At 39.7% G+C, this 20,488-nt stretch overlaps 1 long non-coding RNA gene across 2 annotated transcripts in view; it reads right to left on the reverse strand.

Moving 5' to 3' along the window:
• Nucleotides 1-1,830: 1,830 nt before the first annotated feature.
• LOC148213575 (uncharacterized) overlaps nt 1,831-20,488 on the reverse strand; it is a 36,901-nt gene continuing 18,243 nt past the window's right edge. Inside the window, exons 2-3 of one of the 2 annotated variants that reach the window (XR_015794415.1) lie at nt 9,251-9,359; nt 1,831-8,244 (exon numbers count right to left, since the gene is read on the reverse strand). This is a non-coding gene — a long non-coding RNA (uncharacterized LOC148213575). Of the gene's footprint in view, nt 9,360-20,488 lie in introns of both variants that reach the window. The other variant, XR_015794414.1, reaches the window with a different exon arrangement.

Consider the following 20,488-nt stretch of genomic DNA (forward strand, 5'->3'; position numbering starts at 1 on the left):
CAATGAAACTCTGAAAAAACAATTAAGCATAAAGGAAAGGACATTTTGTTGCAACGTGACAGCTAGGCCTCTCACCTCACGAGCCATCCAAGAGGGAATTGCAAGGTTGGATCTTGCTGTCTTACCTATCCACCATACAGTCCAGACTTGGCACCATGTGACTTCCACCTTTCTCCAAAATTGACAGAATACTTTCATGGGTATTTCTTGATAGACCTAGCTGAAGAGACAACATGTGGAAACCTTTCATGACAACTTTAAAAAGTTTGTCCACCTTCGGCAGAAATGTGTAGCAAAAGATGGTGATTATGTGGAAAACGTAATACAGGCAACAAAAGGGCTCAGTTCAAAGATTATTGTCTGTTTCGCTTATTAAAATACCCCTATTTAAACTAAAGTTATAGAGGCATTACTTTTCATTCACTGCTCATATTTTTGCTTCAGAAGTGAAGCAAAACACTTGTCTGTGTTTGTCAGAATGTACAAATTTCATTCTGTAACTATCAGCCCATTTCGCTAACCTATGAAGATTATTTGACTCATAGTTCTCATATCTAGGGTATTTGCTTTTCCCACCCAATTTTGCCTCATCTGCAAATTAAACTACTGTAACTTCTATTTTCAGCTCTTTATCAGCAAAGCAAAGCACAAAGTTAAAACTGAAAGTGGTTTGGGTTACATTCCCACTTCTCCAGAGTTTACACAGCTGCAGGGATTTGTGACTAGTCAGCATCAAAGCATGGTTGACTGCTGAGTTGTCACAAACATATTTGTAATCACCAGGAATTGAGCTTGACTTAAGGGAGTCTTCACTTTTCTAATAACAGCATGGAGGAAGTCACCAGCAAGGCAGCATCCAGCAACAGAATAGGTACATGAATTTTGTTCCCCATGCTACTCCTTCCCTTTTCAACTGTCAGAATCTGCAGCAATCAATATATATATCAACTAGAGGAATGTTTTATTAGCATAGTAAATGCCTTTTGTATATAGGGAATGTTTTCTTAGCTTGCTTCGATTCTGCCATTCTCACTGGTGAGAGGGGGGCAGTGCGGAAGGAAGATTGAAGGCCAGGAAGACATCTTATCGGGGCTAGGAATGCACAAGGTCACACCTCTGTGAGAACTAAAAGTGGCACCTAGATTGAAGGGGGGACAAGGGGGGGGGGGTAAAAGTAGAGGGAAAATTACGCAGGCTTTAGTTTTAGCAATGGTTTGCTTAGAGCTGCATGTACCCTCCAATAAATGAAATCTTTTCTGAATCTACTTTGCAGTTCAAGAGATTTGTCTGTATTGGAGTTTGAACATCGAAGACCTGACATCAACATTTGGAATACAAGTGTTCTGGATAAATTGTGATTTCCAGAATCAGACCAGCAGGACCACCTAAAGCTGCTGCTTTAATTGCCCAGGAAATGTTGAATCATAGTGCACTGGCAAATGCTCAAGGAAAAGAGATTGCAAGCACAAGCCTCATACATAGATTGAATAATATGCCAGAATTTGGCTGCTGTTTGAATTTCTGAAATGTTAGAAGAATGAAAAGTAATTCTGGATAGGATGGGGCAATTGTTAAAAAAGATAGGAATCACATTTGAAAGCCATAAAATCTACTCACCCAAACCTAGGGCTTATAACCCAAAGTTCAGAAGTTCTTCAAGAGTAAATTTATAAACTTGATATGTGGTCACCACAACAACATGGAACTTGTTTCCTTGTGCTATGTCTGTCACAATTTGGACTTTAGACCTTATGTACTCACCAAGGCTGAAGCCACCCACCACAAAATCAGAAACTTCAGACAGATCTTTAAATCAAATCAACTTTTCCTTTATTAAAATTAAATAGCTTAAATTCATCTCACACACAATCACACAATTACCACCTCTTACTATTACACTGGCCAGGTAAAATATAGGGTGATGGGAAGATCCAAGGCATCCAGGTGACAAGGCAGATCTTCAAATCCTCTTAGTTCCACTTCTTTTATACATATAAAAGCTCTTTGTTCTCTCCAAAATAGTGAAGTATTCCTTTTGATCGTCCAAATGTCCAGGGAAGAGAGGATGTCTAGCTCCTTCTGACCTTCAGGTTTTATTTATTTATGTATTTTATTTAACAGACTTGTCCCCACCCATCTCCCCCCAATGGGGGACTCCGGGCAGTTTACAACAATTAAAACAAATAAATACATAATTAAAATTTATAAAAAGAGAAAAACACATTTATCCAAAATGGAAGGAGGAGAAAAAATCCAAGAGGCCAATGGAAGCAACACCAGGCCTCTAGAGGGCTAGCCAACCCCATTTCTGATGACCTCCCTCCCCGCCCCAGGCCAGATGGCAGAGCCAGGTCTTCAAATCCCTCCGACAGGCCGGGAGTGAGGGGGCCTGTCTCACCTCTGGGGGTGGGGGCATCTCAAAGGTTGAGATGAAGGTGAAAAAATACCCACTGGTTAGAATCTCATCCAAATGAAAATTTGTTTGATAATCAACTGTTTAGCATCTCTTACTTCATCTCTCACTTGCTTGGCTAGCTTCACCCTTCAATCATGGCACAGATTACGTCCCTGTGCTGCAACAATGCACAGGTTCATAAATATGATTAGGAACGTTTCCATATGAATATCTCCAATTACCACCCAACCCTAACTGTAGAAAATAATGAAAACTCTTGTTCTGTGGCAGAAGATCACTCTTTCAACCATTTAATTCCAGATAATGTGGGGAAAACATGCACAGCCTGGCCTCTGGAATTCTTTTCAAGCCCTTAATGACTAGAAAGGCAAAGGGTTTAGAATGGAGGAGTCAGTTACATTCCTAGTCGCTGCTCAACTACCTCTCCAGAAGGATGTGTGAAGAATTTATTTTTCTGAAATCTTTTTCTCCACAGCTCCCATCTGAACCTAGCCCATTTTTAAAAGGTATTTATTTATTTTTATTTATTTATGTATTCAATTTGTATAGCTGCCGATCTTAAAACAGTGACTCTGAGCAGCGAACAATTGTAAAAAACAATTAAAACAGCTAAAACGCAATACAACAAAGAAATTAAATACAAATAGCAGCTGAGAAATTATAATCCATCAGTGTCAACAGAGCCAGGAAACGGGGCCCTTACATACTTGGTACCCCAGGCTCGAGCACATAGCCAGGTCTTCAGAGCCTTCCAAAAGGCCCACAGGGCTGGGGTCATCCTAACCTCAGGAGGGAGGATGTTCCAAAGGGCAGGTGCTACAGCAGAAAAGGTACATCTCCTGGTCCCTGCCAGCCAACATTTCTTGGCTGATGGGACCTGGAGCATGCCCATCCTGCTGGACTGGATTGGACAGGTAGAAACAATTGGGAAAAGTTAACCTGGCCCCAACCCATGAAGGGCTTTAAAGGTGACAACCAGCACCTTGAATTGTACCTGGAAACACACTGGCAACCAATGCAGAGCCCAAAGCAGTGGTGTTACATGTGCTGAATAGCCAACATCATTTACAACCCATGCAGCTGCATTCTGTACCAGGTGAACCTTCTGAGTGCTCTTCAAGGGTAGCCCCCTGTGCAGCGCATTGCAGTAGTCCATATGGGAGGTCATGAGGGCATGAGTGACAGTGAGCAGAGCTTCCTGGTCCAGAAATGGGCACAACTGGCTCACAACCTGAAGATATTGAAAATCTTTCAGTATCTTTCTTTTGCTGGCTTCTCTCCACCACCACACCAAATTTGATCCCATTCTGTTCAATATTTAGGAAGCTCTATGGCTGATATATAAACAGAGTATCAATTTCTTCCAACATTCCATTGCCTTGGAAACAATAATAAAAAGCAGTTAAAATCAGAAAAAGAAGGCAGGCATATTGAGCAAGTGAGTGAGTTTGTTGTTGTTAGACTGTAGTCTTTGAAATGCAAGTAGTCTCAAGAACTGGGGAGGAAGGGAGAGGGAGAATTAGGATCTAGGGCCATGAAAAGCTTCAAATAAGCACTTCAGTTTGATGAAACTTCAATCACATCCCTTCACTGAAGCATATTCATGAATTGAAGCAGAAAGACACTTCAGTGCAGAAAAACAAATCGAGTGGTTGTTGAGAGTCAATGGCTTTTTTGCTGCTTTGGGGGCAGTTACAGGCAATATGCAATGTTGTAATTTTATTTTTACATAAGGGGAATGTGAGGAGGGTTGAGTGGTGTGATGAGTTCTCTGATATTTACAGGATTAACTAGCCAATGAGTTTTATTACTCTCTGCTTATATAAGAGTTCTTCTGGAGTGGCGAGGCTTAAGTGCTCAAGGCTACTAGATCCAGGCTGCAAATATCCAGATGACCATTAAGATGGAAGCAAAGAGATAATAAAACTCTTTGCTCCCATCTAGTGGTCAAGCAGAATTAGATGTGTCAGTCCTAACATTCTCTGGGCTTCATTTACTCTTTCAGCTCTACACTTCTTTTTTTAATGCAGTCACCTCCAACCCTCAACTTTGCTAAGGGAATGTTACATTTCTGTGCTGGTTTTGCCAGCACAACAGAGAGTTCAGCTCAGCTTTCAGCCCTCTTAATATGAGCTTTTCAAGACTGACAGTCTAGTGTGCACTCTTGCAACAAAGCTTGCTTTTAAATTCTGCAAGATTAAGGAAGGCTTACAGCTCTTCAAAATGAGTAAATGGCGCCAAGCTACTGTAGAGGTACTGGCACTAAACTGTTTACTGCTTTTAAGAGTAGGAGGATAGCCAGGCTATGAATACCATAGTCTCTGTGACAGTCCCTTTTTCTGTGCCCCATATCTCTGAAATGATCATACTGAACCTTGGCACAGTTAACATTCTGTTAAGCAGGCAATTATCATTTACATTATACCCCCCCCCAAAAAAGCTGCAGGTACAGTGGTACCTCGGGATACGAACTTAATGCGTTCCATGACTCTGGGCATATCCCGAGTTTTTGGTCGCACCCTGAAGCAAATTTTCCCATAAGGTTCAATGTAATTACCATTAATCCGTTCTGGCGTCCGCGGACCACGCATCAGGGCCGGGAGAACGGCCGGGCGCGGTGCGGCGCAGAAAAAAGCCGGGCACGGCACGAGAACGGCCCGGCATGGCGCGGCAGGAGAACGGCTGGGCGCCACGTGAGAAAGGCCGGGCGTGGCGCGGGGCGGCGCGAGAACGGCTGGGCGCAGGGTGGCGCGGGGCGGCGCGGGGCGGCGGGAGAACGGCCGGGCGCAGCACAGCATGGCGGGAGAACGGCCTGGCGCCGCACAAGAACGGCTGGGCGCGGCGCGGGGTGGCACAGAGCGGCGGGAGAACGGCCGGGCGTGGCGTGGCGCGGCACAGCGCGGCACGGTGGGAGAACGGCCAGGCGCGCGCGGACCACGTGTCAGGGGCGGAAAAATGACCGTACCCCGAGGCGGAGTTCGGAGTTCGCACGTCGAGGTAAATTTTTCCAGCCGGAGCTGGTCGTAACCCGAAAAGTTCGTTAGTAGAGGCGTTCGTATCCCGAGGTACCACTGTATTTTTGTTTCCCCCTTGCAGCAAGAGAGAGAGAGAGAGAGAGAGATCAAATTGAATTTCAAAGTAGCTGGAGTCTACTGAGATCCCTGAGTCCATGAAAAGTTGAAATGAAATGGCAAGGAACAAGGTTATAGAAAACAAACTGGGAAAAACACTGGTCGGTTCTGATATGTCCTGGAAGAAAAGGGGGGGGGAATGCCCAGACATTTTCCTGAACCTGCAAATTAAGCACTTTAAAAAAGGAAATAGTTTTTCTCCTAAATGTAAGGGGGTGAGGTGAGGGGACAAATGAAGCCTTTAGTGGTTTAATGGCAATTTATAGATTGTGACATATGGTGTGGAAATTGGGGTTAGTAAAGCACTCCACTTCTGTAACTCATCTATGCAGAAATGATCTAGGAGAAGTAGCCCAATCAGAAACATCTTTGAAAAGAACGGCCAACTTGCCCTTTGGCTACTTCTAGTTGGCCATCTTTTCTATTGCCAAGTTACCTGATTGCACAATTTAAGCAAAGCAAGGCCTGATTAAGCTGTTCTGACTCTTCTAGTTTATCAGGACCTACAAGAAGAAGCAATAAAACTGCCTGTTCCAAGTTTGCTCTTCCTGACCATTATTTGTATCAATAGAAGGGAATATGTGTAGCTTAGGGTTGAACTGTGGAGTCCTTGGGGTTAATTAATAACTATATTTTTAATATGTGGTGGTCATGTTTGATGAACTGCTGCTCATCAGTTTCTTACATTCTCACAAACTGCTGTTCTGTTAGTTAATGATTTCATTTTAACATTTAACTCAATGCAAATAAACGCATCTCATTTCTTTACTATATTTTTTCCCAGGGTAACCAAATGTTGATTGGATATCACCAGAGTTCAGCATACACATTTTTATAGAAACAGTCCATTAATTATGGAATGTTTTGTTTGAATTGCACCTTCACCTTGCTGTCTAACGTGTGTGTGTGTGTGTGTGTGTGTGTGCGCACGCGCACGCGCGCGCCTTCAAGTCAGTGTTGATTCCTGGCAACTTCTTGGACAAGTCCCTGCAGTTTTCATGGCAAGATTTTTCGGACGTTGTTTGCCCTTGCCTGCTTCCTAGAGCTGAGGGAGAATGTCTGGCCCAAGGTCACCCAGCTGGCTTTGCACCTAAGGCAGGACTAGAACTTGCGGTCTCCCATTTTCTAGCTTGATGCCTTAACCACTACACCAAACTGTCTAACTTAGTGCATTATTTTGTTAAGAATGAAGGGAAGCTTCCTGTGTCAGGTAGAAAATACCTCTCTACTAGGAGTCCTAATCTGATAATGATACTGTACATGTATTCTTGTTAATGATTTACCTTCTATATTTAGATCATACCTCTTATTGACTGTTCTATTATGGGAGGAAACACATATTCATACAAAGAAACCTGGTGTTAAATATAAATGCAATTTGTACACCTTGATCTTGGTAGTCACCATGTTACAGAATGAAATCCATGTAGGTTTGGAAAATAATTTTCATTTTAAATTAATATTAAATTTAAATTAATATTACATTGCAGGGACTTGGAGAAAAAAAAAGAATTCTTTGCTTCCTTCAGCGATAAGGTTGTTGCCCTAGCTGAACTGCAGAAATGTAAGTGATCAATAGATTGTAGCAGTTACTATCTGAGTTAACTGAGTCAGAATGCTCTGTTTCTCTTTGCTGCTATCCAGTGGTCATCTGAATTTTTTGCAGCCCATATATAATAATTCTACTTAATACCCCTTGGAGTAACCTGGGACGACTCAATTCAAATATTCTCCCTGTTTCCAGCTCTTTGCAAGACTGCTTTTAGAAAAGAACTGCATTAACATGTTGCAGTAACTATACCGTTTGTTTGCCTTTTCTGAAGAATGTTCTGTGAACTGGGCATTGAATAATAAAAACCATTTTTTTTTTGGCTTTACATTTATTCATAAAGATGGTTAACAAAACATGATTTAGCATAAACTGTGAACCCAGCCTCAGAACTCAAATCTTTCTTGGATCTGAACATCTGATTCTTACTTCTCAGCAACACCCTGCTTAGCAACAAATAGGACAGCATAAGTATGCGTGTTTTATGTCTGATATTGAAATCCCATAAGGGATTTAAGATAACATCTAGGATAGTTTTAAAATTATGCCTGCTTTCTCCTTGGTTTGCTCAGTTGTACCCTGCTGCCTTGCAATTCAAAGAATGCCAATGGAACGGTGTGACAAGTTCTCTCTGTTGAACTTTTTATTGGTCTGGCTCTGAGAAATTGTGTATAATATTGCATATACAATTTATTGCCTATGTAAGACCAGCAGTACATCCCTAAGTCATTCTGAAAACTCAGCTATTTATGTTTAAATGCACTATAAAAACCTAGGGCTGAAAAATCTGGATTGGAAGAAAAGAAATAAATGCAACTGAAATGAATTCAAATCTCAAATGCTCCACACTTTCCATAGCAACTGTTTGAGAAGATATATAAAACTTTCATTAGAAGAAGCCAAGATGAAGTGAGGAAGATAAGTCGAGAGACCTACCTGGCCTGTATAAGTTCAATTTTATAAATCCAATTTCGCATGTCTTTCTAAAGTAAGACCAGTTATTCAGAAACATCGGAGACCTCAGAACTTATTTTATCTTGACCTCTTCAGGCAATGAGAGTGGTGGATATCTGAGACTGGAGCAAATTGAAAGCAGCAAGAAATCTTAATTTCTGGATAATCAGGTTGACTTCCTTAGCCTGTTTCATCTGAAAAGAGTCAGCCATGAAAATAATTCTAATCCATGTGTTCGTATAAGCCATGCAATAAAATAAAATTAGATGTTTTTCAATACTGAAAGTGTGCATATTAGTATTGTGACTCTGAGATAATAAGCCAGCAAGAGTAGCCCAAGCAAATCTTAGGATTTCATGCTTGTGTAAATTAATCCAAACTGAATTTTCTACACAGCTCCTGAAAGTTCTTTATTTAATACCAATAGAATAAAGCCAAATCTGGAATAAATTACTTGTTTTCCTTCACACATGTGCAAACATAGGCCATATACTCAATAGCAGCCAAAAAGCATATGCCATTCATTTTCTTTCTGTCCTCAGTTTGCAGAAATATATCTGTTCCTTTGATAATTTGATAACAAGCCACACATCTAACAAGCTCTTGATTATAACAGTTCATGCTACAACAATATATGTTTGCAAATACCTACACAGAAATAAATCCCACTGAGTTTACTTCCAGGTAAATAAATATAAAATTATAGCCCAAAATATGCTCACTTCTGAAAGTGTGCAAAAAATCTCTCTTTTTTTCATTAAGAGAATTTATGCATTTTAGGACTGAATTTCAGTATCAGTACTTGTCAAAGTGTTTTTGCATCTGAACTGAACTTGAAACAAGAATATTTGATTTAAGGTCAAATTATTCCAGATTAATTATACCATTGTAATGTGTTTTTCACCTTTTCAGTTGATGAATTAGTCATACGCTGGTTTATTCAGAGATTTCTTTCAATAGTTTATGATAACACATACCAGTGAAAACACAAGCTATTATCTTGATTATACTGTTAACTCTTTCTTACTGGTGCTCTGTGATTGCACCTTTAATCGTGTTATTCTTATTAGTGTTAATGACTGATTTCTCGGAACTAATCAGAAACTCACATTATTGGTGTGTTTTACATGTGCATCTTGTAGCAATGAGAGAGAAAGATGTTTGGTCATGCCACACTGGAAGATCAAAGTTTAAGTTTACCTTCAGGAGTGGAAATTCACTGGGTGACTTTGGGCCAGTCCTTCTCTCACAGCCCAGTTGTTGTGGATTTAAAAAAAAAAAAAAGTGGGGAAGGTACCTATTTAAGCCTCTTTGGAGAAAAAGGCAATATATCAATGCAACAAATAAATAATATACTAGTGCAATATTTTCTGAAAATAAAGCAGAACAAACCCATCATGGACCCCAAATGGAACCTGTCCGTTCTCGTTCATGATAGTGAGGCAATATGGATTTCTTGTAATCCTCTTAAGCAGGAATAGTCATCCTTCTGTCCAATCTAGCCAACCAGTCTGGCCACATATTACCAGATGATGAGCTTAAGGCTTTACTACTTTACATTTTTGTTATCAGGGAGAATTAGTATTCATTCACTCACTTCTTTATTCAATATTTCAACCGTGGCCTGAGCAGTATTAATATTTCAACTGTTGGGAACAGGGGGGAGTGAATGAAGAAACAGATTTCTGTCTGCCTTTAATAATCATTGACCAAACATAACCATTTGGTTTTCACCTGCCCTCACCTATAGGTTTTGTGTAATTTAGAAAAGTATTAAAAACATAAAACAAATACCCAATAAAGTAGTAAAATATTATATACATATGCTAGAAAGTATTTTTTTTACACCTTAAAAAATACTCTGGTTCAGGATTTAGCATTCCTCCAGGAAAAAAGTGGCCCACTAACAAGAGAGAATATTGCAACAGAAGAGAATATCTGTAGCTCAGGGTTGAACTGTGGAATTCTTGGGGCTATCTAAGCTTGGTTGTACAAGTACCCAGAACTCCAGAGAATATTTCTTTCTTCCTTCCTGCTTTATGGATGATGTAGCCCAGAAAGAAAGACAACAGAACACAAACATGGAAATCGTATTTCTGAGAACTAAATTAAATGTGCCATAGGGGATCTAGGATAAAGATCTCCTGCACCCTGATGTGTATTCTTTATCTATATTAATGTTACAAACCAACACCAATCTCCCAACAAAATGGTGCTGAGGGAAAGAGAGCTTCATTCCTCCCTCCTATGCCATCTTCCTGATCTAAATGAACACTCAGGTAGCTGTTAGCTGCACAGGTTGCAACAGGCAGCTACCTGGATCGCTTGTTTTGTGAAACTAAACATGAGGGAGTGGTGTAGATCAGGGACTGGCAAAGCAGGAAGTGATTAAAGAACCTTCTCTCCAATGCCAGATTTGCTCTTTACAATAACCCTGTGGAATTGCAAAAGACAGAGAACAAGGGAGGAGGTTATGATCAGGAATCTCCCATCTCATGCTCAATCTGACTGCAAATGAACAAAGCCAACATAGGATAGGAAGTCATTGCCATGCCTTAATAAAACAATAGCAACCAAAGATACAGAAACTTCATGCCATGTGGTCTGGTTCTCCAGGGAACTAATAGCAAGATACTAATCAGGGTTTCAGCAAATATTTCAGCTCTGGTTCCTTTTTTGCCCATCAACAATTTTTTGTCCATAATTGAGTTTCACACACCAATCATTACATCCACTTATTTTGGCTGTCTCATGTTTTTTTTCCCCCACCAAATGGGTTACAGTTAGGGTTACTGATTGATGGTTGAGAGTTACCTCTGAAAATGTATGTACCCATGCTGTAAGCACAAGAAGGATATCACACCAATCAATTATGACCATGGTGGACAAAAACTTTTGGGACACAAGATTTCAACACTAGTAACAGGCAAAAAGGGAACAAGAGCCAACATTTCACCCTGTTTCTCTGTGCTGCTCAGTGCAACAGTTCAGAAGGTGGGTTTGCTTTCTGGTATTTGTAGTCTGATTTTGACAGAGAGGAGTTGGTTGGTAATTGTTAATTTAATCTTTAAACTTGTATTAAGTCATTCTACTCATCAATAACAATATGTATATTGTTTCTTGGTTACACTTTATGAACTTTTTGCACATCTGTGTGTGTGTGTGTGTGTGCTGTTTGTGTATCTGTGCTTCTTTCCAGCTTGTTTCTGTTACCTTCCCATTCATATTAGACAAATCAAACATTTGCCTGCAAAAGCTTTTGTATTCTTCATCTATAGAGTAGTCCCACTGTCAATGAAGTAATATTGGCAATTGTTGTTTTGTTCATGGACTTTTTTTTTTTAATTTTAGCAAGGTAAGCCTGTTCTTTAAGTAGATTCAGGCTTTAAGTCACTCCATTTGCCCTGCACCTCCATCAGTTTTCTCATGGGATCTAGATAAACAGAACTTATAAAAAGCTAACAAATTTCCTCCTCCAGAATCTCGCTGAATCATGCACATATTTCAGTCTTTAAAGAAAGCAAGAAAGTTTAATGAAACAGCCCACTTTGAAACTTCTGCAAGAAAGCCTCCAGACAAAATTAGATTGAAGTACATAAATTCTTAATTTAGTGTAGATAATATCTACAGATGATAGGATTGGAAGCGTAAGTAGAAAACAGATTTAACAAAAAAACAAAACTCACTCAGCACTTTTCATGCAGAGAATTATGAATTACTTGATCCTCAGGCAGGATGTTAACCAAAAGGGCCGGAAAGGTCATTCAAAAGATGACATATTTCTAGAACTGACTAGAAATAATTCTACAAAGTTGGGAAAAGAAACCTAACTTTATCTTCCAGCTAGAAATGCCCAATGTAGTCTAATTTAATACCTTGCTATGAGTCATGGCCTTAGTGCCACTTTCTGCCACGGCACAAAGTCATAAGCATTAGATTCCATGATTTGCCATGCCCAACAGGTAAATTAATTATTTTAAAACAGAGGTCATACCGTGAACTGGGCACAAAGAGGTAACTGCCAAAAACATGTTGATTAAACACTATTTATTAAAATTTATTTATTTATTTAATTTGTATGCCACCCATCTCCCGCAAAGGGTGACCCTGGGCAGCTCACAATTAAAACCAAAAACCCAAGTCATTAAAAACAATACCATAAACATAATTAAAATTAATTAATCAGTTAAAATTCGACCATAAAACAACCCTATACATACCCCCAAATTATTTTGGACCATAGCAGTTTCAGAATAAATGAATGGAAGACATTCTTTTAAAAGAAAGATTGTAGCATTGTCTATGAGAAAAATGATCAGTAAGAAAACTAGTGAACCACCTTCATTTCCAAGTTTCTAAACTTGAGACTTGTTCTGCAATGCATACTAATTCATTCATCCCCCACCCCCAGATTTTTTAAAATAGCTTTCCTATTGGAATAAAATACCAAACCCATTTTCTTCTTAAAAACCAAACTCTCATTTGTGAGTTTAGGGAGCTCTATGGATCAGGCAATGGTAGCTGTCAGCCCCATCAGGCAGGCCAGACAAGAATCACCTCCATAGGAAGGCTAAAACCACTTTTATTGAGAATGGCTATAATAACAGAATCTTGCAAGTCTGATTGTGCTGTACCTCCTCCCCTTCTTATACTCCTGTGAATTAGGGAGGTGTCTGCCTGACCCTCTTCTGCATATTTTCTGCTTGTTTTGGACTTAAGATATGTTTTTCCCCTTATCGCTTTGGTAACTGATCTCACCTATCTCCATCAAGGTCATCTTCCTTAAACTCTAAAGTAGCATTATTTCAGTAAAAGGCTGGAAAAAGAAACTGCATGTTTTCAAACTGCAAAACTAATAAAAACAATCAAGAATCCTCCTGGACTGAATAATCAGGTGATCCCAGAAAACCAATCCTTTAAATCAGCACATTGCTCTCTCCCCACATGCCCTTCATTTATTTCCAAGGCAAGCCAGAGGGTCAGCTATTTAGACAGAACACGAATTTTACCCATTTCATAAAAAGAGGACTCATGCTTAAAAATCCCCTCCTTCACTTTGCAGACAATGAGTCACAAGGACTGCTGCCCCATTGCTTGTTTTGCAGATTCAACCACGAGATGTAGCATTTGTTTCTTGAGGGGTGGGGCAAAGAGCAGCCTGGGAATGACTGGATAAATGCCCCAAAGAGAGGCTGTGGCTTCTGCCTCCTGGGATAAGAGCATTAGCAAAAGAAAGGCATTTAAAAGCATCACTGTTGTTATCAGCCAGTCCAACCAGAAAGGAAAAAAATGACACCATATTGTTAACTTGCTACCTAAAAGAGGGTACACTCTGCACATGTTCCTTTGTTCTTTCAGAAGGCTTTTGATGAAAGCACACTTCATTTTTAAAGGCATTCTGAATCTCAGCATCAACAGGATGCCACCGAAGCATGCACACAGTACACACACACATCCACATACACACACAAGCTAAATATACGAGTACCCCTTGAACATCACAGCATGATCAACATGCATATGTGAACTGAAGCATATTACATATGTGCATGCATGTGCACGGACAGACATACCCCTTTGATACAGCCACCATTGTAACTTTGGTTACCTGCTTTCTTTTGTAGGGTACACACATGAAGTTCAACTTTCCCATAGCAGAAAATCTTAAGGGAAAAGAAAAATTAAGATTGCCTTTCAGGCAGTTAGGGTATGACATGATATTGCAAGTAGAGCAATCCTCTTCTGTGCTCTGCTAACTGCTAGAAATATTTATCTATTTATTTATTCAATTTATATGCTGCTTGACTCCCAGCAACTTTGACTGCCATGCTGCATGTACAGTGTGTGATAGGCTTGGAAATACCTGGTGAAGTGTTTTGCTATGTCATGCAGAGCCACCTGCTGCTCAAACAGCAACAAGGAACAATCTGATGTTCCACCAGATGGGGATATCTTGAGGCATCAGGATTCAGGGTAGATGCACCTTGATTTAGCACTACCCTAGATCTGCTTCTCTTGACACCACACTATATTTGTTCATAAGAATGTGACAACTTCAGTACCAGCTGGGACGATCTAGTGCCCTCCAGATCCAAGGCCATCCTGCACAATCAGATGCAGTTTGTGGATGTTGCAGCTGATGCTAACAAGCTGTGCCTAATGGGTTGGGTTTTGCATATTGCCCTGTTACCATAAACTGCAATTATGGTTTGGCTGCCCAGATAGCCAACTTTTACAAACCCATAGAGGAGATTATTTAAGATCTTAACGCAGACCCTTTTTCCAGGGGTTCTCTAGTAAAAGATATTTGAGATAGGCTGCTACCAGCAAAGGAGAAAGTGGGTACAATAAGATAGAAAGAATATGTCAACATTCATATTTCCATTTACTAACTTTATCCTACTTAATTGAATTTTAAAATCTCTAAGTTTAATTTTAAGTTACTTATCAAAAAATATGACAGCTGAGGAGTGGTCTGGTGTCCCTACAACCCCGCCCCCAAACAATTACAAATTATGCATCCATACTGTAGGTATTTTTAAATGCAAGAAAAGACAGAAAGGAAAATGGTTTATGTATATTTTAGATCATTATTCCCACTGTTTCAGAGTTTCTGAAAATCTGTATCACTGCTATCAAGTCCTTCATAGCAATCAACCCTCTTAGTTAAGTCAAGTAAAAAATGAAATTTTAAAAATAACTGCCCCAGTTTTAATATTTTGGCCAGTGGCTTATGGATTGCTTTCGTCCGATTTATCAGTGTAAATTATATCCCTCTTGCAATCATACAACTTCTCTATTGCAACTACAAGAATTGATGAAGTGGGAAAATAGCAACAAAGAAGTATTTGGAGCATTTTGTCCTAATCAATACCACACACAAAATTACTTATCCCTTAAAATTCTGTCCGTAATGAAGGGATTTGTCAACTTGGTTTCCTTGCTGAGGAAGTAAAATGATTTAAGTGTAGCCTGATGGAAACAAAACATACACTTACAGTACACTGATCTAAACTGCCCTGTGGGTCCTCTGTTTGAGCTGGATCAGAAGCTATGATCAAGATGGTTTAGTGTAAAAGATGAGTATCAGCAGTTGGTTAGAGAGCAATGACTTGGCATTCAAAAACAAGCACTGAAGCTTTTAAACTTTGATGTTGGAGGAGACTCCTGAGAATACCATGGACAGCCAAGAGAACAAACAAATGCATCATTGAACAAATCAACCCAGAGTTCTCACTTGAGGCACAAATGACTAAGTTCAAATGTTCATACTTTTGACACATTATGCGAAGACCTAGTTCTGTTGAGAAGTTTATAATGCAGAGAAAGGTGGAAGGAAAGAGAAGATAATGGTGGAGTCATTTTTTGCTGCAGTAGAACAGTTGTAGAAGCTAGTTCTCAGAAGAAAACAGCCTGAAACCAGACTATTTGATTACCAAAATTAGATGCAGGCAGAAACTGTCCCTCCTGTGAAAAAGGGAGTAGCCTCTGTAGCTCAGAATAATAAATATTTGATTTCATAGTTAGTGCTGATTAAAAGTCTTTTGTGAAAAGTAATTACTCTTCCTTTCCAAACTGGGTGGCTAATGTTTCATAACTTCTTTTATATAAAATGCCATCTCAGGTAGCACTCCAGCATCTAATCAAGGGTCTATGTTTGTAACATAAAATAGGGTACAGAAGGATTTAAAAAGAAACTTAATCTGCAGTTATGGGGGCAAGAAAAGAGCCTATGAATTCCATTAAGTCCTGCAGACACAGAAAGATTCATTGCTTGGCAATAAAGACAGATTTGGTACCTCAAATGAAGAACTCTAAACATCTTTAAGCTAATTGTGGATGACTTCATGGCATCTTATGATGGATGAATGTGGCTGAGAACACTTATTTTTAAAAACTATTGCTTAATGCCATTAATCATTTCCAAGTCTGGTTCTGATTAACTTCATAATAGTCATGGTAAAGGAACAGATGAAATCTATAGCTGGCAAATAACAATGTAAAATATATCACTGTTAGGTACTAAATGGATTTAGTTATTCATATGATGGATGTTAATGGGATCCTGAGTGATGTCTTGTCATGTTATCTGGGACACCTTTTGGCCTATGGATTCCAATGAATTGGATAAGCTGCTTGCTAGAATGTCTCCTTCATTTATCAGCTAAATCTCTGCCACTCCTGGCTCTTACTGAAGTTAGAACAGCTGATGGTTATCTGGATCTGGGAAATGACAAATGCCTTGTGAGAGGATGTGGTCCCTGCAGCCTTGAAATGTTCCCCTTCCTGAAAAGGCCTTCCTGGGCAATTACCACCCTGTCTCCAATCTTACTTTTTTAAGGAAAAGTTATAGAGATAACACTGGAGAGGCACCTACAGACCATCCTAGAGGAAGTAGATAATCTGGACCTTTTCAGTCAAAGCTCAGGTGTGGGCATGGGATGGGAACAATGGTTTATTACCTTTGCCAGGACCTAGATGAGGAGGCTTTGCCCCTTCTATTACATCACTTTGTGGCCTTCAATACCATTGACCTTGGCATCTATTGGGCCATCTATGGGACTGAGAATTGGGTCTACTGTGCTTCAGGGTTCCATTCCTTCTCCAGAGGGTGGTTCCAGTTGGAGGTTGTGAGATGGGAGAGATCAGATCAGTGGCCTCATATATGCAGAGTGCTACAAGATTTGTTTCTCTCTCCCCTGCTCTAACACCTGCCTGATACTTAAAGGAGAGATCAACCATCAGTCTGAAGTGCAGTATCATCAATATTCTGATACCTACCTGTATTGCTACTCCAAGATACTCTGGTGATGCAGTTGAAATCTCGCACCCATGTCTGAAGACCCTTGGGTTTGGATGGGAAGAAATAGACCAAAGATGAACTCAAGCAAGGCCTAGTCACTATTTATTCATTAAGTCTTTCTGCTGGTTCTGGCATCACGTAGGGGTGGTGCTGCCCCTTGAGGGAGCAGGTTCATGACTTTGAGGTCCTTCTGGAGTCATGGTTGCTGCTGGGAGAGCAAGTGGAGGCCAAGGCCAGGAAAACCTTTGCCCAATTACAGGCCTACCTGGAAGGAGGGGATCTCACAATAGTGAGATTGCCACCCAGCTGGACCACTACAAATGGGCTGCCTTTAAAGACTGTTCAGAAACTGCAGTTGAAACTGCAGTTGCTTTATGCTGTCATGAGATACCATGAACATATTTCATCTATGCTTCAAGTCCTCCTTTGGTTTATAGTAGTTTTCCGGGTGCAATTTCAAGTGCTGGCTTTAGTGCATAAAAGCCCTATATGGCTTAATGATGAGGTACTTTCAGACCATTCCCTTCACCTAGAATTGACCCACCCAATATGAACATAGTGGAAGAAATTACTTATAATTTCTCACTATTGTGAATCAGGGGTGCAGATGCCAGTGTTTCCCAAATCCTGTTGACCCTCCAGAAGCAAATTACAGTAAAGCATTGCTTTTCTGGAGAGTTTTCTTAACTAGTTAGATAATGGAATGGGAATGTTGTATATTGCTCTATTTCTTTTGGTTTAATTTTTTTACTGGTTTTGTTATTGTATTTATGTTTTATATTTAGGAAATACTTTTTTTATTTTTGTACATCACTCATAGTTATACAATTGCATTGCGTGAAGATCTAATACGTAAATAAAAATTGATGTTTCAAAATAACATGTTCCCCACTTCTGAAAATGAGGCAAAGATGTTTTGCCTATTTGTTAATTCAAAGCATAGCCATCTTGTATTCCTACATTTCTAACTAATGAAAAATTACAATTAAGTCTTTTCAATCAGTCCCATAGGGCCCACATAGGCAGAGATCTTAGAGGTACAATAGTCTGCTTCCAATGTCCCTATCCAATGTTTCCTGTTACTGACATTACTGTTTGAATAGTAAAACCTGAAAGCAAGTTCCCTTCATGTCTGCTTGCTTCAGATCCTGTCCTTCAGCCCAGCTAATGTGATAATAGGGGAAACAGGACCAATGCAGATAAGGATATTGGGGACATGGTTAGTATTTTGGGCATAATATCTCTACGGTATTAAGACATGATTGATTCTAGTAACATCTTTCTTCTCTCGGAAAGGCAGTGAGCAATTGGTTCCCAGTAGTTAGGAAATATGTGTCCTATTGGTTACAGCATGTAGTGTACTGGAGATCAGGGGGGGGTGGAGGAGAAACCATTATATCTATCAGTGCCTTGTCAGGTATATACAGAAGGCAGCATTGCATGCCACCTATTTCATCATTAGAAGGTGGTTTCAATCATGTGTCATGTAGGACAGAGGAAGGCCATTGATAGCTGTGGCTCAACCAAAGCATACTTACAAAAAACACTCCTAACCACTGCTGTCCTTTGACTTTCTAGTTCCTGTGATGTATCTAGGAACTCTACCAGAACAGAAGGCTGATTCTCAGTACAGAGTGCACTTTCCATATTTAAGTTAGCAGAATGCACCTAACTAAATATCTCCATGCTACCTGCGTTAAGCTTCCATTTGTTCACCCACATGAAGTCCACGGCAAAGAGATTACACAAAGATAATACAGCTAAATGGATCCATGAAAGAAGAGACAAAGTGTCCAAGAAGCTACATTAGTCACACTGTTGGATATGCCCAGAAGCTTTCACATTTTTCTTCCAAAGTTGGCGAGAGTGGGGGTGGGGAATAATCACAGCAGATATGTTTAATTACTCAAAAATGCTAATAATTGTTAGTAGTACACTGAAACAATCTTTTGCAGCAATACAAGTCATTACTTTTATTAACATACTGTAGCATGTTAATAACAGACGGACGGACAGATGGACAGATCCTGCACACAGGAAGGAAAGTGACTGGCAACTGCTTTTGTGGAGCAGAAATTTGGGCAGACACAGCAGTAGGGGAACTGTGCATTGGGAGGATATGACAGCTTGCAGTCCAGACATAATACCTTGAAAGCTGCTGCCAAAGTATTTTAGTGCAGACAGGATTTTCTTAAAAGGAGTTAGATTCAAGCTGGCATGAGCACAGGACAAAAGTATTTTAAGGGTGTGGTGTGGCTATGCCCTGAGTCTTCCCTATTGGCTAACATCAGATCAAGGATAGCTGATTCTGTTACACCCTCTTTGCCTTCTAAAAGAGGAAGTTGTCAGCAAGGCATGCTAGGGATTCGGCAGAGTATGTCTCCCAAGGAGTAATTGCCCCAGTTACCCTAATTGGGGTAATGACTACTACTTCATACCTCTTTTAAAGATCTGAACTTTATTTTTTGGAAAGCATAATCCACATATTCTCTGTGGCTGAGCAGGCAGCCAAAAACATTATTGATTTAATTTGTTCCTCCCTTATTTTAATCCAGATGCTCTCTACAGCATTACCAAGTCCATCCACTGAAGTGGTATGGATACTTTTATATACAGTGTAATGACTCTTCCCTTTCCATTGCTTTTCTTTGTTTGAAAATTGTAAGCCTCCAATTGCTATATTTCAGTCATGGTGTCTTAGATATCTAAAGCATAAATGCTTTCTGTCCTAAGAATTCCAACTTATCTTGTTTATTTCCCATATTCTTAGCATTGATATATGTACAGCAAACACCATGAACTTTATGAGTACTTGTTCTTCCATTATTTTTATTAAGTGCTTTAATAAGTTCCATTACAGTAAAACTTTCACTTCCTTGTACACTGCACAAGCCATTCTTTGAGATTCTTACATCAGAATTTTAATTTCCACCTCCCTTAGGATCCAGAATGAGGCCCTACTGATCAAGCATATCATATTTTAGCCAAACACATTTTTACCAGTCTCTGTGAGATGCAGCTCATCTTGTGTCAGCAAACCATTCATCCAAATAATTCAGAACATGGTCCCCAAACCCAAACATTTCCTGTCTATACCATTTGTGTAGCCAGTCATTTACTTGGAGAATTCTTTTCCATTCCCTGTCAAACAAAAAAAAATGTTTGTTCAAAGATTTTTCTTTTTGCTTTATAGTCAATCAGATCAAATATTTCTTTAACTCCTTAGAATAAAGATAAATGAGTTACGATTACAGGAACATGATGATTTGCAAATTTGAATGTGCATGTGAACTTAGAAGTCTTACTCAAAGTGAAAAGAAATCAGTATTATTATAACAATGGTGTCCCACCCTCACAGGGATAAATGAAGCAGCTCACATGGGTTACATGGACCCTCACCCAATATCAGATGAATTTGTAGATGATTGAACAACCGTACCCAACCCATGGTCCTTAATAGATCAATGTCTACTTTGAGAGAGATAAGCAGTAGAGTACCTCTGGATCCTATCCTGGGCTCACCACTGTTCAATAATTTTTAGATTATTTAGATGAGGGGATAGAAGGGATGTTTAGCAAATCTACAGATGACATGAAGTTGGGCAGGGGGATTACTAACATGTCAGAAGACAGGT

This window comes from Python bivittatus, unplaced genomic scaffold (assembly GCF_059951505.1).
Source record: "Python bivittatus isolate LINGU-HERP-01145 unplaced genomic scaffold, Pbiv_v1 ctg000980_np1212, whole genome shotgun sequence".
Classification (NCBI taxonomy): Eukaryota; Metazoa; Chordata; class Lepidosauria; order Squamata; family Pythonidae; genus Python; species Python bivittatus.